Below are 18,246 nucleotides of genomic sequence, written 5' to 3'. Positions count from 1 at the left end.
TGTCTCTCTGATACCACACTAGTCCAAGCCAACCATCATTTTTGTTTTACTATTGCAGCATCAACCTAACTGGTCTCTGTGATCAAGTCTTGTCCCTTCTTCACAATTCCACCAGAGTGACCTTTTAGAAATATATAGCACATCAAAGTATCCCTCTGCTTAAAGATTTCCAGTGATTTCCCACTGCACTTAGAAAAAGTTCCAAACTCTTTCCACTGAGTCACAAAGTCCTCTGTGGTCTGGTCCCTGGCTCTCTAACTCATCTCTCACCCACTCACTTTGCTCCAGACAAATTGGCCTTGCTTCTGTTCCTCAAATATGCCAAGCTCAAGCCTGCCTTAGGGCCTTTGCACTAGCCATACTTCTGCCTGCAGTACTCTTCCCTCTCACCTTTGCATGTTTGACTCAGGACTCAGCTGAAATGTCACCTCCATAGATCACCCAGTATAAGAAGCCGCCCATTCACTCACTATTATGTCACCTTATTTTAATTCTCTGGGTAACTCTTAGCACATGCTGATAATTTTCATGTTTGTTTTTGTTGTTGTTGTCTATCTCACTCTACTAGAATGGAATCAACTAATACATGTTGATTGAATCGATGAAGGAATGACCTCCAAACCACAAAAGTAATCTAGAGGGCAACAAAGGTAAGCTAGAGTGTCTGTCTTAACTGAATTCCCAGATTGTCTAACAAAAAGCTGACTCAGTAATTCCACTCCTACAGAAATGAGTATTGATGTCCACAAAAAAATGTTTAAGCTTGTTCACAGCAGCGTTATTCATAATAACCAAAAGCCAGAAACAACCTAAATGTGCATCAATGATACAATAGATAAATTGTTATATATTCACACAAAGGAATGCTACACAGCAATGAAAAAGAATGAATTACTGCTATATACATATTTGGATGACTCTCAAAGACAATGATTTAGCGAAACAAGTCAAACACAAATATATTTTTATTTTTGTATATACAATGTATGATTCAACATACATAAGTCACATAGGTAAAACTAATCTATAGTGCTAGAGATTGGAGAACTGGTTACCTCTGGGGAGATACTAATTGAAAGGGTACATTAAAAAGCCTGCTGGAGTCTGGAAACTTCCTATATCTTGAATCTGGCTGGTGATTACATGGACCTATATATAAATATATATATACATATTTAAAATTGTCACAGTGTGTGCATTATACCATATGTAATTATACCTCAATTAAAAAGAAAAAAAGTATTAAAATTAAAAAAGATAAAGTAACCCCTATATCACCATGAATTCCAAAACAGAAAACAAACTTTATTCTGTTTCTCTCAATCACCATTCTGATTTAGCTGCTTCTGCTTGTATTTGTGCCAGGATGGCATATGATGGGTGCTGTTAGCATATGACAAGGGGAAATGTGCAAAGCAAGCAGACAGCATGGCAGATAGAAGCATACCTTGCTACAGGAATAAATGTGGGTCTTCCTATTGTAATTTCCTCAGCTATGGATACAGAAGATAAGTGTGTGCCCCAAGAAAAATGGCAGAAAAAACAATTTCTCTACGATTATTTCTCCTCCTGTTTTTTCCCTGATTTCACTCCCACTTTCTAACTCATAGTTAAGGAAAAACTCTCTAAAAGCATCAGAAACACCTTGGCCTAATTTCTAACCATTTAATTCACTATAGGCATGTGGTACACACCTAGGAGCCTCTTCCATTCTCCTCACATTATTCTTCTTGCCCTATACCCGCTGTATCCTTCTTAATCTTCCCACTTCTTTTTCTGTCCCCATCTCTCCCTGTGAATCCCTCTGTCTTCTCAATCTTCCCACGCATTTCTTTCTTCTAGGATACGGAAGAAAGATCTCAGGATTTTCTACACCATTCTGAATTATTTGATTTATAAACAGAATCTGGAAAAACCTAGATCATGCTTTCAAAAAACAACTTTCCCATTAATATACGCCCCGATGTATCATACACATAATCGTCACTCTAATAGTTAACAGCAAAGACTGTTGGAATTGTAGCATGGCGGGCTTGCTGTTTTCTCCACAGGAAAACAAGCAATTTATTTAACACTGTTTTTAAGTACTGAAAAGCTTTACTGAAAGTGAAAGTTACATAAAAATTTTAAATGACCTCAATTTATACACACAATAACTTACTAAATGACTAATGATTGAAAAGCAGTTATGGGAGATTTGTTCCATTTATATTTTATGGCCCACAAGGGGACAAGAGTGGGAGGGGATTTTGGGAGGAGGGAGGAGGGAAACTTTCCTGGAGAAATGACTGCTGCCCTGACGTAGGAAGGGATGCATGTGGAGACTCAGGCAGGTGAGAGATGCAAATGGAGTCAGGGCTGGAGTGTAGGTGCCTCAGGAGCCAAATGATTTGCCTCACCTTCAAACCTGTTAATAGTCTCTGTTTGTTCAACATTTATTTGGAAGGGAGGCTAAGTGCTGCGTGTCATGGAATGGTAGGGTTGCGGGGAGAAAAAAAGAGAGGAACCTCTGGTGCCAGCTGCTCAGGCTTTCCTCTGTTGTCCTGAAGAATTCAGCTCTGTCTTTAACCTCAGACATCAACACAGCAAACCAAAACCCTGCATTAACCAGACCCTCTTACACACTCCAGGAAGGTGGTCTAGTAACCAGAGGTTATCACTCTATATCATCCCAAGAAGCTCATTAACTATTTCTCATAGCTAACTACACCACTTTCCCCAAGAGAAGAGCTAGGAATAAAACATTGTCCACCTCATTACATTTCCAAGGAGGTATTGGCACTCTCTAGAGATTGATATCTGGGAAACAGCAGCTGGCCCAGCCCTTAATTCAGCTCTGCAGGACATTTTTTAAAAACCAGTCATAAAATCCAGTTAGATCTCATTTAACCTGAGTCTCCAATTCCAAATCTTCAGAATTAGGGATGATAACACTTACCACACAGGGTTGTTTTGAAGGTTAAATGAGACACAATGTCTGGCATAAAATAGGTGTTCAGGAAATGTTGGTTTCTTCCCACTCCCATCCCATTCCACCCCATCCCACTCCCTTCACAAAATATGGATTGATATGTTTATTTTCTCCAGACTGCTTGGGCTGAAATTTAAACATATTGCCCCCATGTAATCAGAGACAACTTGGTTGTGAACTGATGGCCTCTCTGTGACTCCATATTCCATTTGGTTTGTGACAATTTGATGCAGTTGCTTTGTTATGGGAGCATTTTGATATGCATAAAAGCCATCATTGCTTTTATTTTTTAATATAAGAAATGTTACCAAATAATGTGAAAATCAGACATCCTCACTCCTTAATTGAGACTCACCCTATGGAAGAACCCCATCTCTGGATTATTGCATATTATATGTTATAGTAGCAAAACAAACAAATAAGCAAACAACAATAATCTTAGATTTAGGAACTGCAGAACTAAACAATTCTGTTACAAAGTCTCTGAGTCAAACAGCCACATCAAATTAATTACAAAAATAAGTAATACCAAAATGTTCTGCTTTATTACAATCATATTCAGAAACTGGCAGAGTGATCACTAGATCAGAAAACAGAATCCTATGCTGGGTATATTTTTTAATTGCACCACAAACAGCCTTTAGAAAGAGTGGATCAGAGCATGGAGATGTAAGACATCTCCTGAAAAGGCTGCCCCAGAGGTTTAGCAAATAAAAGGACAAAACTCATTTGCTAAGAACTCTGGAGGATGGTAGAGACTGGAGAACTCCACAAATGCTGAATCAAAGAAAAAGAAAACTCTCAGGTAGAAAATTCTGTCCCATTCCCCTCACCCTCACTCAGTTCCAGACAGCTTGGGAGTTGCCCAGAGGCAGCACAGCCTGGGTCTCTCCCACCCTATAGAGAGAGACTATAGAGAAATTCATAGCAGTAAGTTAGAACTCCAAGCACATCCAGGCACAAGGACCTAAGGCTGCAGAGACCCAGGATGGAACACAAGCCACTGAGAAGTGCTGCATACAAAAGAGCCCTGGGGGTGGGGTGGGGCTGCAGTAGAACTGCTGGCAAGAACTGTTGTGCCTTCACTTAATCAAGTTTCAATTGACTGGACCACCTAATTGCAAAATGGACTTTTCTGAAGCGACACACCTTTCTGGATTGTCCCATCTGGCTCCCTGGAGTGGGATAGCCTAGTGGGGAAAATACTGGAGGCAGAAAAACCTCACAGAAAAAAAGGGGGTGGTGGTGGTGGTGTTAAACTGAACTGCTGTAAGAAAGGACAGGTCCCAGAACTGAAAAGTGTAAGGAAAACAGGGCATTGAGTGAGGGAGAGAATTTAATCAAATCATAGGAGCTGGGGAGAAAATTCTGCACAAAAACAAATGGAACAGATCAAGATTCTGGAGAAGGAACATTCCTAGAGGTAAAACAATTGCACAAAAAGTGCAATCTTAAAAATTGCACCACATATCCAGGGCAAGAATCAGATGAAGAAGAGCTGAGGCAATTGGAACAGATAAACATGGGCTACTCTAAAGGTGTGGAATATTTTGGACCAAGTGTCAAAGAAGAGCCTTAAAATAAGACCAATGAACAATAAAACCCTAAATAATAGGAGGAAATGACTTTTAGAGTTAACTCATCAAGATAATCAGATGCCTAGATAGCAGAAAAACATTGCAAGCCATACTAAGAAACAGGAAGATATAGCTCTGTCAAGGGTTCAAAATAAAACTTCAGAGGGGACTCAGAAGTTGAATACCTAATCAAAGATGTTCAAACACATCTCCTAAATCAATTCAAAGAGATGAAGGAAAGCAAGGATAAAGAGCTAATGGACATTAAGAAGACAATGTGTGAGCATAAAGAATAATTTGAAAGTATAAAAAGAAAGATAATAGAAATTATGAGGATGAAAGGCACAAGAGTAGAGATTAAAAATACACTTGAGGCATATAACAGCAGATTTGAACAAGCAGAACAAAGAATCAGTGTACTAGAAGACAGGATAATTGAAGTCATACAGTCAGAAGAACAGATAGAGAAGAGTGGAAAAAATTGAGTAGTGTCTTGCAGATTTGAGTGACAATATGAAGCACACAAATATACATTACATGGGTGTCCCAGAAGGAGAAGAGAAGGGAAAGGGGCAGGAAGAATATTTGAGGAAATAATGGCTAAAAATTTCCCAACTCTTATGAAAGATATAATATATATGTCCAAGAAGCACAATGTGCTCCAAACAGAATAAATCCTAAACCTACTATGAGACACACACTAATCAGAATTTCAAATACCAAATATGAAGAGAGAATTCTGAAAGCAGCAAGAGAAAAGTGATTTGACACATACAAGGGGCCCTGAATAAGACTTAGTGCCAATTTCTCATCAGAAACCATGGGGGTGAGAAGGGACTGGTATGACATATTTTTGGTACTGAAAGAGAAAAATTGCAAGCCAAAAATTCTTTTTCTGGCAAAACTGGCCTTCAAAAATGAGGGGGAGTTTAAAATATTCACAGAGAAACAGAAATTGGGAGAGCCTGTCAACAAAAGATCTGCCCTACAAGAATTACGAAAGGGAGTTCTGTAGGCTGAAAGGAAAAGGCAGGAGAGAGTGGCTTGGAACAGTGAGAAGAAATCAAGATCTTCAGTAAAGGTAATTAATAGGTTAAATGCAAAACCCAAAACTACTGTATCCATCAATATACAACTCTGCTCTTTAAACCTAATAACAGTCAGAATACAATTGAACAAGAAAATGACACATTTCCTGAAAATGGCACACTAAACCTAACAGACATATACAGAACATTGCACCCCAAAACAGTAGGATATACATTCTTCTCAAGTGCACATGGCTCAATTCCAGAATAGACCATATGTTGGGTCACAAAACAAGTCTCAACAAATTTAAATGATTGAAATTATACAAAGCATCTTCTCTGACCATAATGGAGTGAAGCTGGAAATCAGTAACAGGTGGAGAATTGGAAAATCCATAAATACATAGAAGTCTGAAAACACTCTCTTAAACAATCAATGGGTCAAAGAAGAAATTGCAAGGGAAATCTTTAAATATCTTGAGATATTTAAAACATATCAAAACTTATGGGATGTAGTGAAGGCAATTCTGACAGAAAACTTATAGCCCTAAACACTTACAATATAAAAGAAAAAAGAGCTAAAACCAAAGACCTAACTGCACACCTGGAGGAACTAGAAAAAGAACAGCAACTAACCCTAAAGAAAGCAGAAGGAAAGAATAACAAAGATTATAACAGAAATAAATGAAATTGAGAATAGAAAAACAATAGAGTTAACAAAAGTAAAAGTTGGTTATTTGAAAAGATGAATAAAATTGACAAACCCCCAGCTAGACTGACAGAAAAGAGAGAAGCTGCAAATAAATAAAATCAGAAATGAGAGGGGGGACATTACTACTGACCCCACAGAAATAAAAAGGATCGTAAGAGGATAAAATGAACAACTGTATGACAACAAATTAGACCACCTAGATGAAATGGGCAAATTCCTAGAAACACACAAACAACCTACACTCACTCCAGAAGTAGAAGACCTTAACAGACAAATTAAAAGTAAAGAGATTGAATCAGTCATCAAAAAACCTCCCAACATGAACAGGAGGGAACACTATCTAATTCACCTCTATGAGGCCAACATCACCCTCATATAAATACCAGATAAAGATACTACAAGAAAAGAAAATTATAGACCAATTTCTCTCATGAATAGAGTTGCAAAAATCTGCAACAAAATACTTGCGAATCAAATCCAACAGCACATCCAAAGAATTATACACCATGATCAAATGGGTTTTATCCCAGTTATGCAAGGATGACTTAACATAAGAAAAGCAATTAATGTAATACACCACATTAACAAAATGAAGGGGGAAAAAAAAGCACATAAATCCTCTCAGTTTGACACAGAAGAGGCATTTGATAAAACCTACCGTCCTTTCTTGATAAAAACACTTTTAAAAAGTAGGAATAAAAGGAAACTTCCTCAACATGACAAATGTCAGATATGAAAAACCCATAGAAAACATCATACTCAATCGTGAAAGGCTAAAATCTTTCCCTCAAAGATTTGGACAAGGATGCCCACTGTCACCACTGTTATTCAACATTGCACTGGAAGTTCTAGGCAATGCAATTAGGGAAGAAAAAGAAACAATTGCATCCAAATTGGAAAAAAAGAAGTAAAACTTTCACTATTTGCAGATGACATGATAATATATATAGAAAGTTCCAAAAAATATACAACAAAGCTACTAGAGCTAATAATGAATTCAGCAAAGTGGCTGAATCAACACACAAAAATCAGTAATGTTTCTGTACGCTAGTAATGAGCAATCTGAGGAAGAAATAAAGAAAAAATTCCCCGTTACAATAGCAACTAAAAGAATCAAATAGCTAGGAACAACTTTAACTGAGGATGTAAAGGACTTGTACACAGAAAACTGCAAAACACTGCTAAAAAAATCAAAGAAGATTTAAAGAAATGGAAGGACATTTCATGCTAATAGATTAGAAGATTAAATATTGTTAAGATGTCAATTCTACCAAAAAATAATTTACAGATTCAAAGCAATCCCAATCAAAATTCCAACAGCTTACTTGGCAGAAATGGAAAAACCAATTATCAAACTTATTTGGAAGGGTAAGAGGCCTCACATAGCTGAAAACACCTTGAAAAGGAAGAATGAAGTTGGAGGACTCACACTTCCTAGCTTTAATACAGATTACAAAGCTACAGTGGTCAAAACAGCATGGTACTGGCAGAAGGACAGATATATCAACCAATGGAATTAAACTGAGAGTTCAGAAAAGACCCTCACATCTATGACCAACTGATTTTTTACAAAATGGCCAAGTCCATGCAATTTGGAAAAACAGTCTATTCAACAAATGGTGCTTGGAGGATTGGATCTACATATGTAAAAGAATGAAAGAGGACCCCTATCTCATATCATACACAAAAATTAACTCAAAATGGATTGAAGTCCTAAATATGAGAACCAGGACTATAAAACTCCTAGAAGAAAACTTAGAGAAGCATCTTCAGGACCTTGTGTTAGGCAATGATTTCTTAGATTTTATACCCAATGCACAAGTAGCAAAAGACCTCCTCAAAATAAAAAACTTCTGCACCTCAAAGGACTTTTTTTTAAAATATTCATTTTATTGAGATATATTCACATACCACACAGTCAGACAAAACAAATCGTACATTCGATTGTTCACAGTACCATTACGTAGTTGTACATTCATCACCTAAATCAATCCCTGACACCCTCATTACCACACACACGAAAATAACCAGAATAATAATTAAAGTGAAAAAGAGCAACTAAAGTAAAAAAGAACACTGGGCGCCCTTGTCTGTTTGTTTGTTTGTTTCCTTCCCCCACCTTTTCACTCATCCATCCACAAACTAGACAAACGGGAGTGTGATCCCCATGGCCCCCTCAATCCCACTGTCCCCCCTCATAAGCCACATTTTTATACAATTGTCTTCAAGATTCATGGGTTCTGGGTTGTAGTTTGATAGTTTCAGGTATCTACCACCAGCTACCCCAATTCATTAGAACCTAAAAAGGGTTGTCTATATTGTGCGTAAGAGTGCCCACCAGAGTGACCTCTCAGCTCCTTTTGGATTCTCTCTGCCACTGAAGCTTATTTCATTTCCTTTCACATCCCCTTTTTGGTCAAGAAGATGTTCTCCATCCCATGATGCCGGGTCTACATTCCTCCCCAGGAGTCATATTCCATGTTGCCATCAAAGGACTTTGTTACGAAAGTGAAAAGACAATCTACTCTATGGGAGAAAATATTTGGAAACCACATATCCAATAAGGGTTTAATATCCAGAACATATAAAGAAATACTACAACTCAATAATAAAAGACAAACAACCCAGTTAAAACATGGGCAAAAGACTTGAATAGACATTTCTCCAAAGAAGATATAAAAATGTCCAAAAACAAAAAACAAAAACCCACATGAAAAGATACTCAACCTCACTAGCTATTAGGGAAATACAAACAAAACCACAGTGAGATATCATTTCACACCCACTAGAATGGCCACTATTAAAAAAACAAAACAAAACAAAACAGAAACTACAGGTATTGGGTAGGATATGGAGAAATAGAAACACTCATTCGTTGCTGGGGGGAATGTAAAATGGTGCAACTGCTGTAGAGGACAGTTTGGCAGTTTCTCAGAAAGCTAAGTATAGAATTACCATATGACCTGGCAATCCCACTACTGGGTATATACCCAGAAGAACTGAAAGCAGGAACTCAAACAGACATGGGCACATTGATGTTCATTGCAGCATTATTCACAATTGCCAACTGAAGTATTCATCAGCCAATGAATGGCAAAATGTATATACACGTGTGCTGGTTTGAATGTACTATGTCCCCCAAAACACCATTATCTTTGATGTAGTCTTGTGTGGGCAGATGTATCAGTGTTGATTAGATTGTAATTCTTTGAATGTTTCCATGGAGATGCACCCCAGCAAACTGTGGGTGATGACTCTGATTGGATAATTTCTATGGATGTGTTACCCACCCATTCAGGGTGGGTCTAAATTAAATCACTGGAGCCATATAAATGAGCTGACAAACAGAAGGAACTCAGTGCAGCTGAGAGTGACATTTTGAAGAGGAGCTACAGCCAAGAGGGACACTTTGAAGAATGCACAGAAACTGAGAGTAGCTGCAGATGAGAGACAGTTTGAAGACGGCCATTGAAAGCAGACTCTAGCTCCAGAGAAGCTAAGGGAGGACAAACACCCCAAGAGCAACTAAGAGTGACATTTTTGAGGAACTGCAGCCTAGAGAGGAACATCCTGGGAGAAAGCCATTTTGAAACCAGAACTTTGGAGCAGACTCCAGTCACGTGCATTTCCACTAACAGAGATTTTCCAGACACCACTGGCTATCCTCCAGTGAAGGTGCCTGATTGTTGATAACTTACCTTGGATACTTTATGGCCTTAAGACTGTAACTTTGTAACCAAATAAACCTCCTTTATAAAAGCCAATCCAATTGTGGTGTTTTGCATTCCTGCAGCATTAGCAAACTAGAACAACAGGCAATGGAATATTATTCAGCCATAAAAAGGAGTGAAGTCCTGATGCATATGAGGACATGGATGAAACTTGAGGACATTATGCTGAGCGAAATAAGCCAAATGCAAAAAGACAAAATTGTATAATCTCACTGATATGAAATAATTAAAATAAGCAAACTCAGAGTTAGAATCTAGAATATAGGTGTGATGGTTTGAAGCTGCTAAGTACCTCAGAGAAGTATGTTCTTAAAGTTAATCCATTCTTACAGGTGTGGACACATTGTAAGTAGGATCTTTTGGTGAGAAGGATCCTAAGTTAAGATGTGACCCACCTAATTCAATGTGGGTCTTAATTCTCTTGCTGGAGTCCTTTATAAGAGAATGAAATTCAGACAAAAAGAGAAAAAGCCTGAGAAGCAAGAAGCAGAAAGCTACAAAACCCAGGAGAAAAGGGAGAGACCAGTAGATGCCACCATGTGCCTTGCAACGTGACAGAGGAGTACAGGACTGCTAGGAGCCATCTTCAGGAAGAGGGTATTGTCTTGATGATGCCTCAATTTGGACATTTTCACAGCCTCAGAACTGTAAACTCCTAAGCTAATAAATTCCTATTACTAAAAGCCAACCTATTTTATGGTATCTGCTTTTGGCAGCTTGGAAAACTAGAATAATATGTTACCAGGGGATAGACTGGAGATAGAGAATGGGGAGCTGATGTTTAATTCATAGAGAATTTCTATTTAGGTTGATTGCAAAGGTTTGGAAATGGATGGTGGTGATGATAGTACATTATTGTGAGGGTAATTAACAGCACTGAATTATGTATGTGAATGTGATTGAAAGGGGAAGTTTTGAGTCATGTTTATTACTAGAATGAAAGTTAGAAGATAAAACATGGAACTATATAACATGTTGTGGATGATGGACTGGGGTTAATAGCACAAGTATAAGAATGTTCTTTCATGAATAATAACAAATGTCAGACACTAATACAAGGTGTTAAAAATAGGGTGGTATGTAGGAAAAATACATCTAATGTAAACTATGGACTACAGTTAATTATGAGATTTTAATATTCTTTTATCAATTGTAACAAAGGTGCCACATTAATGCAAAGTGTCAACAATGGGGGGTATATTTGCTGGATTTTTTACATGACTCTTCTATAAACTTACAACTTCTCTAATTAAAAAAATAATAATTTAAAAGTAGAGGTTTAAAGAAACCATAAAAAAGGAAAAATATTGTATGGTTTCATTTATATGAAATACCTTAAATAAGCAAATTCAGTGAGAGAAAATGAGAGAGTGGATTACAGGTTACTAGGGGTTGGGGCGCAGGGGGAATGAAGAGTTATTGCTTAGTGGATACCAAGTTTCTGTATGGGGTGAGGAAAAAGTTTTGTAATGGATAGTAGCACAATTTTATGAAGATAATTAATATCATTAAATGGTATATGTGAAAGTGGTTAAAATGGGAAATGTGTATATGTTATCACAATGAGAATTAAAGAAAGAAAAACTAGAAGAGTGATCATGTTCAAAGGAAGGTAGCTGCTGAGTTCTCTGATAGATATGGCCATGGAAGGGTGGGCTTGGAGCTAGTTCACCCATACGGGCTGTGCCAGTTTGAATGTATTATGTCCCCCAAACGCCATTATCTTTGATGTAATCTTGTGTGGGCACATGTTCTCAGTGTTGATTAGATTGAGACTTCATCAGTGTTGACTAGATTGAGTGTTTCTGTGGAGATGTGCCCCACCCAACTGTAGGTGATAACTCTGATTAGATATTTCCATGGAGGCGTAGACCCACCCATTCAGGATGGGCCTTGATCAGCGAGCGGAGCTATATAAATGAGCCAGCAGGCAGAGGGAACTCAGTGCAGCTGAGAGTGAACTTTTGAAGAGGAGCTACAGCCAAGAGGGACACACAGAAACTGACAGACTAGCTGCAGATAAGAGACAGTTTGAAGACGACCGTTGAAAGCAGACTCTTGCTCTGGAGAAGCTAAGGGAGGACAAATACCCCAAGTGCAAATAAGGGTGACATTTTTGAGGAACTGCAGCTTAGAGAGGAACGTCCTGCGAGAAAGCCATTTTGAAACCAGAACCAGACGCCAGCCATGTGCCTTCCCAGCTAACAGAGGTTTTCCGGACACCACTGGCCATCCTCCAGTGAAGGTACTCGATTGCTGATGTGTTACCTTGGACACTTTATGGCCTTAAGACTGTAACTGTGTAACCAAATAAACCCCCTTTAAAAAAGCCAATCCTTCTCTGGTGTTTTGCATTCTGGCAGCATTAGCAAACTAGAACAGGGGCTAACCAGTGTTTTACAGACTATTTTTTTTTACTACACCCGTAGTAAAACACTGTTCCAGTTTGTTAGAGCTGCCATTACGCAAAATACCAGAAATGGATTGGCTTTTACAAAGGGGATTTATTAGGTTACAAATTTACAGTTCTAAGGCCATAAAATTGTCCATACTAAGGCATCAACAAGAGGATACCTTCACTGAAGGAAGGCCAATGGCATCTAGAACTCCTCTGTCAGCTGGGAAGGCACATATCTGGGATCTGCTGGTCCTTTGCTCCCATGTTGTGTTTCAAAATGGCTTTCTCCAAAATGTCTCTGGGCTTTGGTCTTTGCTTCTGTCTTTCAGCTCCCGTCTTTCAGCTCCCGTGTGTCCTTGCTTCTTTCTCCCAGGGCGTTTCTTTCCAAGCATCTGGGGATCCTCTCTTAGCTTCTCCAGGGCAAATTCTGAGCTTCATCTCTTAGCTTAGCATCTCCAAACGTCCTTCTGTCTGCATCTCCAAGTGTCTAAAAGCATCAGCGTCTGTGTCGGCTCTTGAGTTCTTTTAAGTAGTCCAGTGAACTAATCAAGACCCACCCAGAATGGGCAGAGTCTACACCTCCATGGAGATAATTTAATCAAAGATCTCACCTACAGTTGAGTGGGTCACATCTCCATGGAAACATTCAATCAAAAGATTGCACCCAATAAGATTGGGTTAAAAGATCATGGCTCTTCTGGAGTCCATAACAGTTTCAAACTGCACAGTTATTATACCTTATGGCTGAAACTTGTTTCACAATACAGTACTTATTCTTACCATGCAGGCATTCATATTTTCTATTTAATTTAAAAGAGAATCTCTTTGTCTCCAACCCAGTAGTCTGGACTCCTGAAGATGAGTGTATAATAATGTAGATTACAAGGGGTGACAGTGTGATTGTGAAAAGCTTGGGGATCATACTCCCTTTATCTAGTGTATGGATGGATGAGTAGAAAAATGGGGACAAAAACTAAATGACAAATAGCATGGGATGGGGGGGTGGTTTGGGTGTTCTTTTTTTACTTTTATTTTTTATTCTTATTCTGATTCTTTCTGATGTAAGGAAAATGTTCAGAAATAGATTGTGGTGATGAATGCATAACTATATGATTGTACTGTGAACAGTTGATTGTATACCATGGATGATTGTATGGTATGTGAATATATTTCAATAAAACTGAATTAAAAAAAAAAAAAAGACAGATGCTGGCCCAGGTGATGCTGGGGTGGTACCGGTTAAAAAAAAAAAAAAAAAAAAGAGAATCTGTGATCCACTGCTCAGCATGGATTATGACACAGTTTGAAAAGTAGTGGGTTAGAATGCTGCATTACTCTGCATAACAGAAAAAAATAAATGTCTAGTTCCCAAAGGATACCTTGGGAAAAAAGCATGCTAGGAGGAAAGATAGGAAGGGAAGGTGGAGAGAAGAGCCATCAAGATGTCATGAGGACATGGGCCACATTTTACTGACCCTGGGCTGGATCTTGACTTGTCCCTGTCTGATATTTAATCCACTCAGATCTGTTATTGAAAGGAGCAAAAGCTTCAATCTTGCACAAAAGTTTCCCTTTATATTAACAACTGAAGGTATCATTTATTATTGGAAGATAAAAACCAAAAGAAGACAACAGTTGCAACTTTCATTGGAAATGTAGCCTGTTGTTAAGGAAAAGATAATCCATTCTACATGTTCTCCCATTTACATCAGGAATAGAAGGATGTAAACCGAAGAGAAAAATAAACTCTATAATGAATCCTAAAGGCCATTTTTGACCCTGTATATAATAAGGTTTGTTTTCTTTCTTTGCTTTTGTAATTTAATGTTTTAAGTTGCAGATTGACAAAAAATCCTGTAAAAATTATTAACACTTTGCATTAGTGTGGTACCTTTATTACAATTGATGAAAGAATATTATAATTGTACTATTAACTATAATCCATAGTTTGTATTACAGTGTATTTTTTTGTGTGATATACCAGCTTATTAACACTGTGCCTTAGTGTGTTATATTCACTATAATTCATGAAAGAACATTCTTATATTTTACTATTAGATATAACTGATCCTTTACAATAGGGGGAGAAAAAGATGTCATGAGGACAGAACAATATGTGAACGAAATGACCAACAACCATTGGAAACACGGCTGAGGAACTTTTAGGAACAGAAATGTCTGATTTCATGTTGAAGCTGTTTGCCTTGAAGCACTGTGACCCTCCTCTCCACCCTGTTCCTGATAATTTGGTTGTTTATTCCTCACACAAATGCCTCCTGTAAATAGGTTTATGGCAGAATGGAGAGAGAAGCTGAATCTCATTTCTGAGTTGATATAGTGCAGAACATAGTACTTAAACAGAATAGTGGTAAGATCCAAAAGCTAAATAATGGTGGAAGCAAGGGTTCCAAGTCAGGAAATCACAAAAATGAGGGCAAACAGCTAGAATTCCACAAAGCATGCAATAGGTATTCAAACCAATCTTATTTGGATTTTAAGGGCAAGATTATACCAGGTTTTTTAGACTGAGGATTCCCAAATTCAAACTTCTCAGGGACAGTTTCATACCTCAAATAGAATTTCTACCAAAGAAGAGAAATGTGAGAGAAAGAGGAAAAAAGAGAAAGGTATGTGAGGAGGAAGAGTTCCATTATAAGAGAAGGAAGGACTAGATTAGGGAGCTCTGGAAAACTGGGAAAAGGGGTGAAGAGTTGAAAGACTGGTTGAAGACATATGAGGGGGTGAAGAGAGATGTGGAGATTTGTGTGGGATAGAGAGGGTAAGAGAGATGCAGAAACAGGGGAGGGTTAAGAGAAAACATAAGGAGGCCTGGATATGGGGCTTAGAGTGGAAGAAAGAGGAGAAAGTTTGAGGAGAGAGAATTGAAGGGAAAATGTGATAATCATGGGAAACCCTATCTATGCCCCTGCCCCCAAATGTCCTTAGGCATATTAGAGACATCTCAATTTGGGTTATCAGGTAATCTCTGGATGTCAAGGTAACATTTTGCTATTACCTAAAGGTAAAAATAAGGAAAATGCTTCATTAGAGACCACAGCCCTGGGGCAGGCTTTTCCCCTCTGTTTCATTTCTGTACCTTTTTCTCTTACCATATTCATTGAGCACAGACATAATGTGAATACACAACTACCAGTTGGGTGAAAGATTATCACTTTCAGATTATACATCACACAAGTGACATTCTCAATTTTAACATCTTTGACTCTGTTAGTGGCCAGTAGGAATGACAGTTGACGGGAATAACAACCCCTACATCACAGAGTTGTGAGCAGTAAATGTATACACTCTTACTCACTTGCCTGTGAAATTTGAAAGCAAATATCTTGGTAAGTATTGAATGATCCTGGCTAATGATCTATAAACTGTATCTCAAATGAATTTGTCAGTTGGGAATTTGTGAAACTCTTGGAATATATTTCTTTTGAATTAGTGATCACAATCTTGGTGCAAAGCAAAAATACTGATATTTATTTCATGTGATATTGAAATACTAATATTTTGGGTTTTGGAGAGGCAGGATAGCATAGTGTTTAAGGGCATAGATTTTAGAGTCAGATTGCATATTTCAAATCCCAGCTGTAATATATGCTAGCTGTAATAAACTTGGAAAATTTACTTAATTTTTCTATACTTTCCCCATCTGTTACATGGAGATAACAGAATTGTGAAGATTAAAGGAGTCAATTTGTGCCAAGCATTTAGAACAGTGCTTAGCACACATTATGTATTTCATTTTTTTAAATTCAGAATTCATGAAATTAAATACGAGTGAAATAAAAGTGTAATACGTTTCCCAAATTCAAAAATTATTAACACAGAACTGTCAAGTAAAAATATATTTTAGATGATATTTTATTATTTAAAATAATAAAAATGAAAATAATCAGGAAAATTTTAAATATGAGATGATATAATTTCAGTTTTTAAAAAAGTGAAATGTTAAAAAACAAAATGTTCCACTGGTATCAGCATTCAGTTATAAGTGTATTTCGTACAAATTTTCCCAGTTATACAAAAGCCTTTTCTGACTCTGTACTAGTTGGGAGAAATTGAGAAAACAATAGTCATAAGCTATCTCTAAATATGTTCCTGTGAATCTATCTGCAAAAAATACAATTTTTGTTTTTGTTCTATTACTATGAAAAAAAATATTCTTAGAACAACTGTTTTGTGTGTTTTTTTATTTCAGGAACTGTAATCATTTTATTGACTCTGAGTTATAGTTTTTGTCCGGATGGTTTTTATCTTTTAGTTGGAGAATCTAACATAGAGTTACTGGTATCTATTTCAATACTGTCAAATTCACATTCTATTTGTTTAAAAATCATTCTCACAAGAGATTCTTTGTCAATTATCATTTTCTTTCTTTTCTTGAGTATTATAGATGCATAAAAAACATTTTCCAGATAAGTATACCTTTACTTCCTTTGAAAATTGAATGTAGTATCTAACTCTCTAAATACATCTCAAGATATAAATGTTTCTGATTTTTAAAAATATCACATGGCAGCATTGTGCCAACAAAAATTCTAGTAGTTTAGCACTGAAAATATTGACACAGAACACTGGAATACTGATATACCAAAATATCTGAACACCAAAAAGTGGGATAGCAATCAGTACTCTTGAACATCAGAGATCTGCTCTATATAATCATTCAGATTAAGTCATGAATGGTCTCATATTACTCCGATGGCACAGTGTCAGATCCTTCCTTGTTTCCTTTGCCTTTTGTCACCACCTGTCCTAACAGCACAGCAACCTGCTGAAAACGATCCTGTTCATCTGCTCAAATTCCATCAGGTTCCTTGCCTTTTTACTTCCTTTCTCAGCCAAGCAACATGCAATTGAAAAATGTGACAGAAGAGGGAGCCATAAGGCTCCAGAAAGCAAACTGGATCAAGATCAGGACACTTCTCATTCACAGCTGTGGATTCATAGGAGGGGGCAAGTCAATTGAGTTACAGGCAAATAAAAAGTAGCCTACAACTACTCCTCATGAAAAATTTTTAGAGAAAAATATAAAATATCAAATTTAGCCATTTTTAAAAATTGGTACATAATTAGGAAACCTAAATCTTTATTACTAAATATGGTTCAACAAATAACAATTCATATTCAGTTTAATATTATGGCCAGTTTACAGAAAGAAAAAGAAAATAGCATGGGGCAGGGAGCCAAAAAATGGAAGGAGAAACAGAGAGGGCATGAGAGAAAAGAAGGGGAAAGACATAGGCTGGTGGAAGAAGAGTGATAATAAAGTGAGTGGTGATGGTACAACAGTCAGATGCTTAAGGGGGCTGAGAGAAGGTCAGAAAGGAGGAAAATAGAAGCAAAGTCTAGACTAATGACTCTTATTCTTTTTCTCATCACAGGCCATTTTGAGAATATGAGAAACTATGGACAATTTTCCATAAAATAGACATATTTTTATATACTCAAGGGGTCCATGAACTCCTGGTCTAAAAAGTGCTCTAGAGAAGCAAAAGCAAAGAGAAAGAGGCAAAAAAGAGAGATGGATAGAAAGCAACACAAGGAAAGAGAGAAAGAAACAGAGAGAAGGCTCAACATCGGTTTCTATTCCCCTCACACCTACACCCCATTCCAAGATTAATACTGAACTGTGATGACTGGCATTCCTCAGTTCTTAATTTCCCCATCCCACCTTCATTCTCCTTAGTAAATCTCCCTCCCCACATTAAAAGGGAGCCCTGTGGTCTTAAATCTATTGATAAGGGCAATTCTAGAACAACAGCAAAAGGAGTATACACACACTCCTGGAGTCTATATATTGCATTGTTACTGTGG

Source organism: Choloepus didactylus, chromosome 20 (assembly GCF_015220235.1).
Source record: "Choloepus didactylus isolate mChoDid1 chromosome 20, mChoDid1.pri, whole genome shotgun sequence".
NCBI lineage: Eukaryota > Metazoa > Chordata > Mammalia > Pilosa > Megalonychidae > Choloepus > Choloepus didactylus.
Note: the sequence above shows the minus strand (reverse complement) of the source record.